The sequence below is a fragment of the Globicephala melas genome, chromosome 3 (genome assembly GCF_963455315.2).
Source record: "Globicephala melas chromosome 3, mGloMel1.2, whole genome shotgun sequence".
NCBI lineage: Eukaryota > Metazoa > Chordata > Mammalia > Artiodactyla > Delphinidae > Globicephala > Globicephala melas.
The window spans coordinates 134,545,119-134,557,462 of record NC_083316.1 but is presented as its reverse complement, the minus strand read 5'-3'; the positions used below and the strand labels follow the sequence as shown (position 1 = coordinate 134,557,462).

Below are 12,344 nucleotides of genomic sequence, written 5' to 3'. Positions count from 1 at the left end.
GTCCCCGTTCCTAAGCCTAACCCTGCTTCAATTCTAAGCCATCCGCTGACACGTACTCTAACCCTACACCTCTGTTGTCCCCTAACCTGGACCCTCAACAGTCCCTGTTCCTAAGCCTAACACCTCCCCAATACCTGCCCCAATCCTAAGCCGTCCCCTGACACATACTCTAACCCTACACCTCTGTGTTCCCCTCATCTGGACACTCAAAAGTCCCCATTCCTAAGACTAACTCTGCCCCAATACCTGCCCCAATCCTAAGCCGTCGTCTGCCACGTATTCTGACCCTACACTTCTGTCGTCCCCTAACCTGGGCCCTCAACAGTCCCCGTTCCTAAGCCTAACCCTGCCCCAATCCTAAGCCGTCCCCTGACACGTACTCTAAACCTACACCTCTGTCGTCCCCGACTGTGGACCCTCAACAGTCCCCGTTCCTAAGGCTAACCCGGCCCCAATCCTAAGCCGTCCCCTGACACGTACTGTAACCCTACACTTCTATCGTCCCCTAACCTGGAACCTGAACAGTCCCCGTTCCTAAGACGTCCCCTGACACGTACTCTAAACCTACACCTCTGTCGTCCCCTAACCTGGACCCTCAACAGTCCCCGTTCCTAAGCGTAACTCTACCCCAATCCCTGCCCCAATCGTAAGCCGTCCCATGACACGTACTCTAACCCTACACCTCTGTCGTCGCCTAACCTTGACCCTCAACAATCCCCGTTGCTAAGCCGTCCCGTGACACGTACTCTAACCATACACCTCTGTCGTCCCGGACCCTCAACAGTCCCCGTTGCTAAGCCGTCCCGTGACACGTACTCTAACCCTACACCACTGTCGTCCCCTAACCTGGACCCTCAAGAGTCCCCGTTCCTAAGCCTAACCCTGCCTCAATTCTAAGACGTCCCCTGACCCGTACTCTAACCCTACACATCTCTCGTCCCCTAAGCTGGACCCTCAACAGTCTCTGTTCCTAAGCCGTCCCCTGACACGTACTCTAACCCTACACATCTCTCGTCCCCTAACCTGGACACTCAACAGTCCCCGTTCCTAAGCCTAACCCTGCCCCAAGCCTAAGCCGTCCCCTGACACGTACTCTAACCCTACACTCTGTTATCCCCTAACCTGGACCCTCCACACTTCCCGTTCCTAAGCCGTCCCCTGACACCTACTCTCACCCTACACATCTGCCGTCCTCTAGCCTACGCTATGCAATAAACATATAACATAGCCAAAACCTGGAAGAAACCAAAATGTCCATCAACAGGAAAATGCACCAAGAAGAAGTGGTCCGTGTACACAATGGAATATTAGCCATGGAAAAGCATGGAACAGTGCCATTGGCACCACCATAGAAGGATCTAGAGATAGTCACCCACCTTGAAGTAAGAAAGAAACCAAAAGACAGATATCCTATGACATCAATTATAGGTGTTACCTAAATATTGATACCCATGAAATACTTTCCAAGAGAAGGACACTCATAGGTTCAGAAAACCAAATTGTGTTTAACCAAATGGAAAGGTGTAAGGAAGGTATGAATTAGGATATGGGGATGAACAGACATGTACTAATACATATGAAATACATAATCACCAAATACCTACGGAATACCAAGAGAGGTCTACTCAACACTCTGTAATAACCTACATGGGAAAGGATCCAAAGATGAATAGATCGATACATACATAAAATGAACCAGATTCTGTACACCTAGAACACACAAAACATTTTTATCAAATTTACTCTGATACTAAATAAAAATTAAATTTAAAAAACAAACAGGGAGTAAGGAGATATAAGCTCTTGGGGGTTTGCCCTGGCACATTCCACCCTAATTTGCAGCCTACTAACAGGATTTCCAGGAAGGCTCTGTTGCTCAAAAACCCAGAGTTGGAAATGTAGAAATGCTGCCACCTTGTGGCCGTTTGCGGCAAGAGCGGCTTTAAACCCACTGCTAATGGTCACTTAACATTCACAGACTCAGGGCTGTAAAGGACACCTGCCCTCAAAAAATGTCCTGAGCTAGGGAATGACCAAAAAATATTCAAGACATGCAAATGTTTAAAGGAGATAGTATGAAGAGATAAGTTTGCACACTCTTCTTCAAAAGAAAGGAAAATGGTGCTCGCTTCGGCAGCACATATACTAAAATTGGAACGATACAGAGAAGATTAGCATGGCCCCTGCGCAAGGATGACACGCAAATTCGTGAAGCGTTCCATATTTTTTAAAAAAAAAAAAAAAAAAAAAAAAAGAAAGGAAAATGGATAAAAGCTCAACATCAGGAATTATTAGACTCATGCAAGTCTAATCTACAAAAAGGTTTCAACTCACACACGTCAACTACCATCAGCAAAAGGTCTACAAACAATACATGCTGAAAGGGTTTTAGAGAACTGTGTACTCTCTAGCTGCTGGTGAGATGTAAAGTGGTTACAGCCAATAATGAGAACAGAAAGGACCTCGTTTAAAAGTAAAAACTGGGGCTTCCCTGGTGGTGCAGTGGTTGAGAGTCCACCTTCCGATGCAGCGGACACGGGTTCGTGCCCCAGTCCGGGAAGAACCCACATGCCCCAGAGTGCCTAGGCCCGTGAGGCATAGCCGCTGAGCATGCGCGTCCGGAGCCTGTGCTCCGCAACGGGAAAGGCCGCAACAGTGAGGGGCCATCGTACCACACACACACACACAAAAGAAATGTAAAACCGAGCCACCATTCCATCCAGCAGGGCCAATGTTGGGCCTCTCACCTGAGAAGACCAGAATCGAGAAGACAGAGCCTGCAACAGCTGCACTGCAGCCACTTTCACAATAGCCAAGATACGGAAGCAACCAAGATGTCCATCAACAGATGAATTGATAAAGAAGAAGTGGTCCATGTACACAATGGAATATTAACCTTGGAAAACAATGAAACACTGCTCTTTGAGACACCATAGATGAGCCTAGAGATAATCACAGAACGTGAGGTAAGTCGGAAAGCAAAATACATATCCTATGATATCACTTATAGGCGTTATCTAACAACTGACCCCAATGAACATATTTCCACAGAGAAAGACACTCACAGACTTAGAAAACAAATTATGCTTATCTAAAAGGAAAGGTGGAGGGAATGGATAAATTACGACCAGGTTTACCGTACGTGTACAAATGCGTATTAAATACATATGTCAAAAAGACCGGCCGTATAGAAACGGAGGTCTACGGGACACTCTTCAATAATTTACATGGGAGGAGGATCTGCACATCTATATCTCTATATCTATATATATACACATATACATATACATATATATAAATATAATGTACAAATGAACCAGATTGTGTCACCTAGGACAAACAATATTCTAATCATTACCCTGATTAAAAAAATTCAAACAACGAACAAGAAGTAATGTGACATAAACTTATGGGGGTTTTTCCTGGCACATTGCATTCTAACTTACAACCTGGTAACATGACTTCCAGAAAGGATCTGCTGCCCTAGTAACCGGATTTGGGGATGGAGAAATGCTGCAGACTTGTGGCCGTTTCCCACAACAGCAGCTTTAAAACCAGTGCTAAGGGTCACTAAATAGTCACACTCATTGCAGTCCTGTAAATGACACCTACCCTCAAAAAACATCCTGGCGTCGAAAATCGACCAAAAAAATCAAGAGGGCAACCTTCCAAGAAGACAATTTCAAGAGGTTTATTGTACTCACAGTTTTTTTCTGTTTTTGTTTAACAGAATAAAAAAAAGGTGTGGAAAAAAGCTGAACATTAGGAATTATTAAAGACATGCAAATCCAACTTACAAAAACCTATCAGCTCACCCCAGTCAAAATAGTCATCAGCAAAAGTTCTGCAAACAATAAATGCTGAAGGGGTTGTGGAGAAATGCGCACCCTCGTTTCTAAGTGGGACATGGTAAGAGCCACTAATGAAAACACAAAGGAGGTGCCTTGATAAGGTAACTATTGAGCTACCGTTCAATCAAGCATACCCACTCCTGGGCCTATCACCTGAGAGGATGAGAATCAAAAAGACACAGGGTGGCAATCTGGCACGCCAGCAATATTTACCACAGCCAACACTTGGAAGCAACAAAAATGTCTGTCAACAGAGGAAGGCACAACAGAGGAAGGCACAAAAAACAGAGGAAGGTCCATGTACACAATGGAATATTACTCCAATAAAAAATATATATAATTTCAATTTAGAAACCAAACGTAAGTAAGGAGACATCAGCTTTTGGGGCTTTGTCCGGGCACATTCCTCTCTAATATATAACCGAGGAACACCACTGGCAGGAAAGACTTTCCGTAATTCCCAGAATGGGGAAAGGAGAAATGCTGCCGCCCAATGGCCAATACCTGCAACAGCAGCTTTAAAACCTGTGCTAATGGTCACTTCATATGCACAAGTACTGGAGGGCTGTAAATGAAACCTGCCCTCAAAATGTCTTCAGGGAGGTAATGGCCAAAATATTTCAAAATGTGACACATACTTCAAGAAAACCATTTGAAGAGGTAAGCGCTACTCACAGCTTGAAAAAAAAGAGGACATGCCTGGAAGTTCAATCTCAAGGGATTATGAGATGCATGCAAATCCAACCTCAAAGAGGTGTCAGCTCACACCTGTCAGAATAAACATCAGCAGAAAAGCTACAAACAATAAATGCTGAAAGGGTTGTGGACAAGGGCATACCCTCAAATTTAAGTGGAACATAACCTGGTAAGAGCCACTGATGAGAACAGAATGGAGACGCCTTTACAAGGTAAACATTATGCTACCATATGATCCAACAGGCCCTCTCCTGGGCCTATAACTGAAGAAGACATAATTGAAAGACACAGGCAGGCAAATGTGCATTTCAGCAGTGTTACAATAACCAAGACATGGAAGCAACCAAAAAGTCCATCAACAGGTGAGTGGACAAGGAAAAACTGGTCCACGTACAGATGGAATATTAGCCAAGGACAAAAATGACACAATGCCATTTGCATCACCATAGATGAGTCTAGAAGTAATCACGCAACTTGTAGTAAGTCAGAAAGCGAAAGACACATATCCTATGATATCACTTATAGGTGTTACCTAAAAACTGATACCAGTGAAGATATTTCCACTGAGAAAGGCAATCACAGATTCATTAAACAAACTTATGGTTCACCAATGGAAAGGTGTGAGGATTGGATACATTAGGATGTCAGAGTTAACAGAGATATACAAACACAGGTGAAGTATATAATCACCAAAGACCTACGGAATACCAAGAGAAGACTACTCAACATTGTGTCATAACCTACATGGGAAAAGGATCCAAAGAAGAATAGATATATGTATATGTGGAAAACAACCACATCTTGCACACCTAAAACAAGCAAAACATTGTAATCACACTTGCTGTGATAAACAATGAAAATTAAATTTAAAAAAAGAACAATATTTAGTGAGATATAAACTTAAGGGGCTTTTTCCTGGCCCATTCCAGGGCCTAATTTGCAACCTAGAACAGGACTTCCATTGAGGCTCTGTTTCCCTAGTAACCAGATTTGGTTAATGAGAACTGCTGCCGCCTTGTGGCCGTTTCACACAACAGCAGCTCTAACTGCAGCTGTAACAGTTACTTGATAGTCAAAATAATTGCAGGCCTGTAAATGACACCTGCCCTCAAAACAATCCTTCGGTCGTAAATCGAGCAAAAATCTCAAAAGACATCCATATTTGAAAACGACAATTTCAAGAGGCATATTTTATGCACATTTTATATTCTGTCTCTTTTTTTGTTATAGAAAAAGGCATGGAAAAACGCTCAACGTCAGGAATTAATAAAGCCATGCAAATCCAGTCTAGAAACACGTTCACCTCACAGCCGTCAGAAGGATCATGAGCAAAAAAGTCTACATAGTATAAATGCTGAAGGGGTTTTAGAGAACTGTGTACCCTCTAGCTGCTGATGGGATGTAACCTGGTAACAGCCAGTACAGAGAACAAAATGGAGGTGTGTTTAAAGGTAAAACTTGTGATTAAAGCTACTATGTGATCTGGTAGGCCCACTAATGGGCCTATCAGCTGAGTAGACCTGAATCAAAAAGACACAGGCTGGCAATCCTTCACTGCAGCAACATGTACCATAGCCAAGAGCTGGAAGAAACCAAAATGTCCATCAACAGGAAAATGCACCAAGAAGAAGTGGTCCGTGTACACAATGGAATATTAGCCATGGAAAAGCATGGAACAGTGCCATTGGCACCACCATAGAAGGATCTAGAGATAGTCACCCACCTTGAAGTAAGAAAGAAACCGAAAGACAGATATCCTATGACATCAATTATAGGTGTTACCTAAAAATTGATACCCATGAAATACTTTCCAAGAGAAGGACACTCATAGATTCAGAAAACCAAATTATGTTTAACCAAATGGAAAGGTGTAAGGAATGTATGAATTAGGATATGGGGATGAACAGACATGTACTAATACATATGAAATATATAATCACAAAATACCTATGGAATACCAAGAGAGGTCTACTCAACACTCTGTAATAACCTACATGGGAAAGGACCCAAAGATGAATAGATCTACACATAGATATAATGAAGCAGATTCTGTTCAGCTAGAACACACACAACAATTTTCTCAAATTTGCTCTTATAATTAATAAAAATTAAATTTAAAAAAACAAACAAGAATTATGGCGATATAAGCTCTTGGGCGTTTGCCCTGACACATTCCACTCTAAATTGCAGCCTACAAACACGATTTCCAGGAAAGATCTGTTGCCCAAAAAACCCAGAATTGGAAACGTAGGAATGCTGTCGCCTTGTGCCATTTCCCGCAAGAGCGGCTTTAAAACCACAGGTAACCGTCACTTAACATTCACAAGGACTCACTCTGGGCTGTAAAGCACACCTGCCGTCAAAACTTGTGCTGAGGTATGGAATGGCCAAAAAAATTCAAATCTGGCAATTTTTTCAAGGAGATAGTATGAAGAGGTAAGTTTTACTCACTATTTTTCAAATAAAAAAAGAAAATGGATAAAAGCTCAACATCAGGAATTATTAGACTCATGCAAATCTAGCCTACAAAAAGGTTTCAACTCACGCAAGTCAACTACCATCAGCCAAAAGTCTACAAACAATAAACGCTGAAGGTGTTTTAGAGAACTGTGTATCCTCTAGCTGCTTGTGAGATGTAAAGTGGTAAGATCGGTAATGAGAACAGAAAGGAGCTGCGTTTAAAAGTAAAAATTGAGATGTCGTTCGATCCAACACGCCCACCACTGGGCCTATCACCTAAGCACCGAATCGAGAAGACACACGCTGACAAACCTGTACTGAAGTAATACTGAAAATAGCCAGGACATGGAAGCAGCAAAAATGTCAGTTAACAGGTGAATGGACAAAGAAGAAGTGGTACATGTACCTAATGGAAGATTAGCTTTCAAAAAAATGAACAGTGTCGCTGTCATGACTACAGGTGAGTCTAGAAATAATCATATTATGTGAAGTCAAAAGTGTATGATATATATCCTATGATATAATTTATAGATGTTATCTTAAGATTCCTACCAATGAACATATTTCCAAAGGAAAAGACACTCAGAGACGTATAAAACAAACTAATGGTTAACCAAAATGAAAGGTGGGAGGATGAGTAAATTAGGATTATGGGGTTAACATACATACACTAATATATGTTATAAGTATATAAACTTATAATGTATACAAATTATATAATCATTAATATATATAAATTATATAATCACCAAACACCTACCAAATACCAAGGGAGCTCTACTCAACACTCTATAATAACCTACATGGCAACAGAATCCAATGATGAACAGATATATGTATGAAAAATTGATCCTAATTGGTACATCCAGAGAATCACAACACTCTAATAAAATTTACTCCAATAGGGGCTTCCCTAGTGGCACAGTGGTTGAAAATCTGCCTGCCAATGCAGGGGACACGGGTTCGAGCCCTGGTCTGGGAGGATCCCACATGCCGTGGAGCAACTATGCCCATGAGCCACAACTGCTGAGCTTGCGCGTCTGCAGCCTGTGCCTCACAGCAAGAGAGGCCACAATAGTGAGAGGCCCACGCCCCTCGATGAAGAGTGGTCCCCGCTTGCCGCAACTAGAGAAAGCCCTCGCACAGAAACGAAGACGCAACACAGCCAAAAATAAATAAATAAATAAATATTAAAGGCAAAGGAGAAAGGGGAAATTGTAGATCGAGGAAGAATCTAGTTTAAAAAACATTTACTCCAATAAGAAACATAAAATAAATTTAGAAAACAAACGTAAGTAGGAGACATAAGCTTTTGGGAGTTTGTCCTGGGACATTCCACTACAATTTGCAACCTAGGACCACAACTTCAAGGAAGGCCCTCCTGTCCTTGTAACCAAAGTTGGGAATGTAGAAATCTGCCGCCTTGTGGTCAATTCCCGCAACAGCAGCTTTAATCCCAGTGCTACTGGTCACTTAATATTCACAAGGACTGCAGGCCTTTAAATGACACCTGCCCTCAAAAACTATCTTGCGGTCAGGAATGGACATTAATATGCAAAACAGTAGAAAAGCCGGAGAAGACAATTTCGAGAGGTAAATTTCCTCACAGTGTTTTTTTTTTAAGGACATGAAAAAATGTTCAACATCAAAAATTATTAGGGACATGCAAATTTAAACTACAAAAAGCTATCAGCTCACAATAGTCTGAATGGCCATCAGAGAAAAGTGTCTGCAAACAATAAGTGCTGAATGGGTTTCTGAGAATGGATACGCTCATATGCTGCTGCTGGGATGTAAACTGGTAAGAGCCACTAATCAGAACAGAATGAAGGCGCCTTTAAAAGGTAAAAATTGAGCTACTATGTGATCCTGCCAAAACACTAATGGGCCTGTAACCCGAGAACACCAGAATTCAGAAATGCCCAGGTACCCAAAAATGCTCTTCAGCGATACTTACAGTAGCCAGACATGGATGCAAGCAAACTGTTCAAAAACAAATGAATGGGCAAAGAAGTGGTACATGTACACAATCGAATATTAGCCATGGAAATGATGAAACAATGCCTTTTCCATCACCACTGATGAACCTAGGGGTAATCATACTATGTAAAGTAAGTCACAAAAAGAAAGACAAATATCCGATGACATCATTTACTAGGGTTATCTAAAAATTGATACCCATGAATATATTTCCACTGTGAAAGACCCATACAGACTTTGAAAAAGGTGAAAGGAATGGAAAAATTAGGATGTTGGGGTTAACATGCATTTAATAATTCATATAAAATATATAATCAAGAAGGACCTACTGGATGCCAAGGGAGGTCTACTCAACTCTCTCTAATGACCAACATGCGAAAGAATCTAAACCTGATTAGATATATGTAGACATATGAATGAACCAGCTTCTTTACACCTAGAACAAACACAACATTGTAATCAAATTTACTCTGATAAGAAATAAAAATTAAATTAAACAAGAAGTAATGTGACACAAGATTTTGTGTATTTGTCCTGGCACTTTACACTCCAATTTACAACCTAGGAAGAGGAATTCCACTAAACCAATGTTTTACCTAGCAATCAAGGTGAGTATGAATAAATTCCACTGCCTTGTTGCCCTTTCCTGCAACTGCAACTTTAAAAACAATGCTTATGGGTACCTAATATTCAGAAGAACTGTTGGGCTCTAAATGACACCCACAATCAGGAAATGTCCACGGGTAGGTAAGCAAAATAAATTCCAAAGGAACAGACTTTCACGATCCTATCTCAATAGGTAAATTTTACACTGTTAAAAAGAAAAGCACTTGAAAAGATGTTCTAATTCCTATATTATTAGCGTCATGGAAATCAAAACTACAATGAGGGATCACTTCACATGAGTAAGAATAGCCACCATTGAAACATCTACAAACAGTAAATGCTTGAGAGGTTGTAGAAAAAAGGCAACCCTCCTATGCTGCTGTTGGGATCTAACAGTGGGTTGGGCAACAGCCACTATAAATAAGAGTATGGAGGTGCCTTTACAAGGTAAACTTAGAGGTACCATATGATCCAGCTGTCCCACTCCCAGGCGTATAACAGGAGAAAACCAGAATTGGAAAACACACATGCACCCATATGTGTGCCGCAGCACAATTTACAACGTCTAAGACATGGAAGCAACCAAAATATCCATCAGCAGATGGACGGATAAAGAAGCGGTACATGTTCACAGTGAAATATTACTCAGAAATGAAAAGAATGAAGGAATGCCATTTGCAGCATCATAGATAGAATTAGAGATAATCATACTAAGTGAAGTAAGTCAGAAAGAGAAAGTCAAATATCATATGATACTACTTATAGCTGGAATTTAAAAATTGATACCAATGAACTAATTTACAAGAGAGAAACAGGGACTTTCCAGGTGGTCCAATGGTTAAGAATCTGAGCTTCCAATTCAGGGGGCATGGGTTCGATCCCTGGTGTTGGGAGAACTAATATCACACATGCCTTGCAGTACAGCCAAAAAAATAAAATAAAAGAGAGAGAAACAGACTCACAGACTTAGAAAACAAACTTATGCTTACCCAATGAGAAAGGTGGGTGGAAGGAATAAATCAATCAGGAGGCTGGGGAAAATATTTACACACTAATACATATAAAATAGATTATCAACAAGGACCTACTGCATAACAAAGGGAAGTCTACTCAACACTCTCTAATAACCTATATGGGAAAAGAATCTGAAGATGAATACACATATGAGTATACATAACTGAACAAGATTCTGTACGCCTACCACAAACAGAATATTTTAAATCAACTTTACTCCAATAAAAAAGAAAAATTAAAACAAAAACAAGAAGTAACAAAACAGAAGATCTGGGGTGTTTGTTCTGCCACAGCCCACACTAATTTACCATCCAAGAGCCCGTCTTCCACAGTGGCTCTGGTTACCCAAGTAACCAGAGAGGGGCATGGAGGAAATCCTAACATCTGTGCCCATTTCCACAACAGCAACTTTAAAACATGTGCTTATGGGCACTTCATATTTACAAGGACTGCCAGGGTGTAAATGACACCTGCCCTTAACAAATGTCCTGTGGTAGTTATCGAGCAAAAATTCAAAAGAGTCAGACTTTCAAAAACCCAATGTCAACTGTAACTTTTCCTCACAGTGTTTAAAAAGAACACACGCAAAGATGCTCAAAATCTCGAATTATTGGACAGACACATGCAAATCAAAACTACAACAAGGTATCACCTCACACGGTCAGAATGGCCATCATCAAAAAGTTTACAAACCATAAATGCTGGAGAGGACATGGAGAAAAGGGAACCCTCCTATGCTGTTGGTGTGATGTAAGCTGGTAACAGCCACTATAAAGTACAGTATGGAGATGCCTTTTAAAAGTAAAACTAGAGCTACCATGTCATCCAGCAGTCTTACTTCTGGGTGTACATCTGCAGAAAGCCAGAAATGAAAATGACAAATGCACCCAAACCCAAACATGCACTGCAGCAGCACTGTTTACAATAGCAAAGACATGGAGGCAACCAAAATGTCCATCAACAGATGAATGGATAATGAAGAAGTTGTACATGTACACAATCAAATAAATATTACTCAGAAATGAAAAAGCATGATCATCTCTAGGTCCATTCCTGTTGCTGCAAATGACATTATTTCATTCTAAGTGAAGTAAGTCAGATAGAAAAAGACAAATATCATATGATATCACTTATAGTGGAGTCTAAAAAATGATAGAAATGAACAAATTTATAAAACAGAAACAAACCAACAGACTTTATATATCCTTCAGGGAGAAAAAATTTTAAATGTTTCCAATCACTAAATGTCGACCTGAAAAATGTAAGCAATAAATAACATTGTAAAGGTATTAATTCTCCCCAAATTAACCTATACCAGGCATTAGCAAACTAAACCTGGAGATCACATCCAGCCTATCACCTTCTTTTGTAAATTAAATTTAATGAATGATCCACAAGAAAACCCATAATGAGACGTCAGGTCACACCTCTCAACGTGGCTATTATTCCAAAGTATACAAATATGAAATGTCGTTCATGACGTGGAGAAGGCAATCCTAATACACTGGTGGTGGGATTGTAAGTTGGTACACCCACTATGAAAAGAATATGGAGGTCCTGATAAAAGCTAAAAGTAGAACTATCATATTAGCCAGCAATTCCACTGCTTGGTATATGTCCAAAGAAAATGAAGACACCAATTTGACAAGATACATGCATCCCAATGTTCATAGCAGCATTATTTACAATTGCCAACATATGGAAGCAAACTAAATGTCCATCAACAGATGAGTGGAT

General features: G+C 40.6%; 1 non-coding gene across 1 annotated transcript; it reads left to right on the top strand.

Annotated features, from left to right (window-relative positions):
- The first annotated feature begins 2,121 nt into the window (after nucleotides 1-2,121).
- On the top strand, nucleotides 2,122-2,228 carry LOC132597162 (U6 spliceosomal RNA). Its single transcript, XR_009563597.1, has one exon. It is a non-coding gene; the product is annotated as a U6 spliceosomal RNA (small nuclear RNA).
- Nucleotides 2,229-12,344: the final 10,116 nt, after the last annotated feature.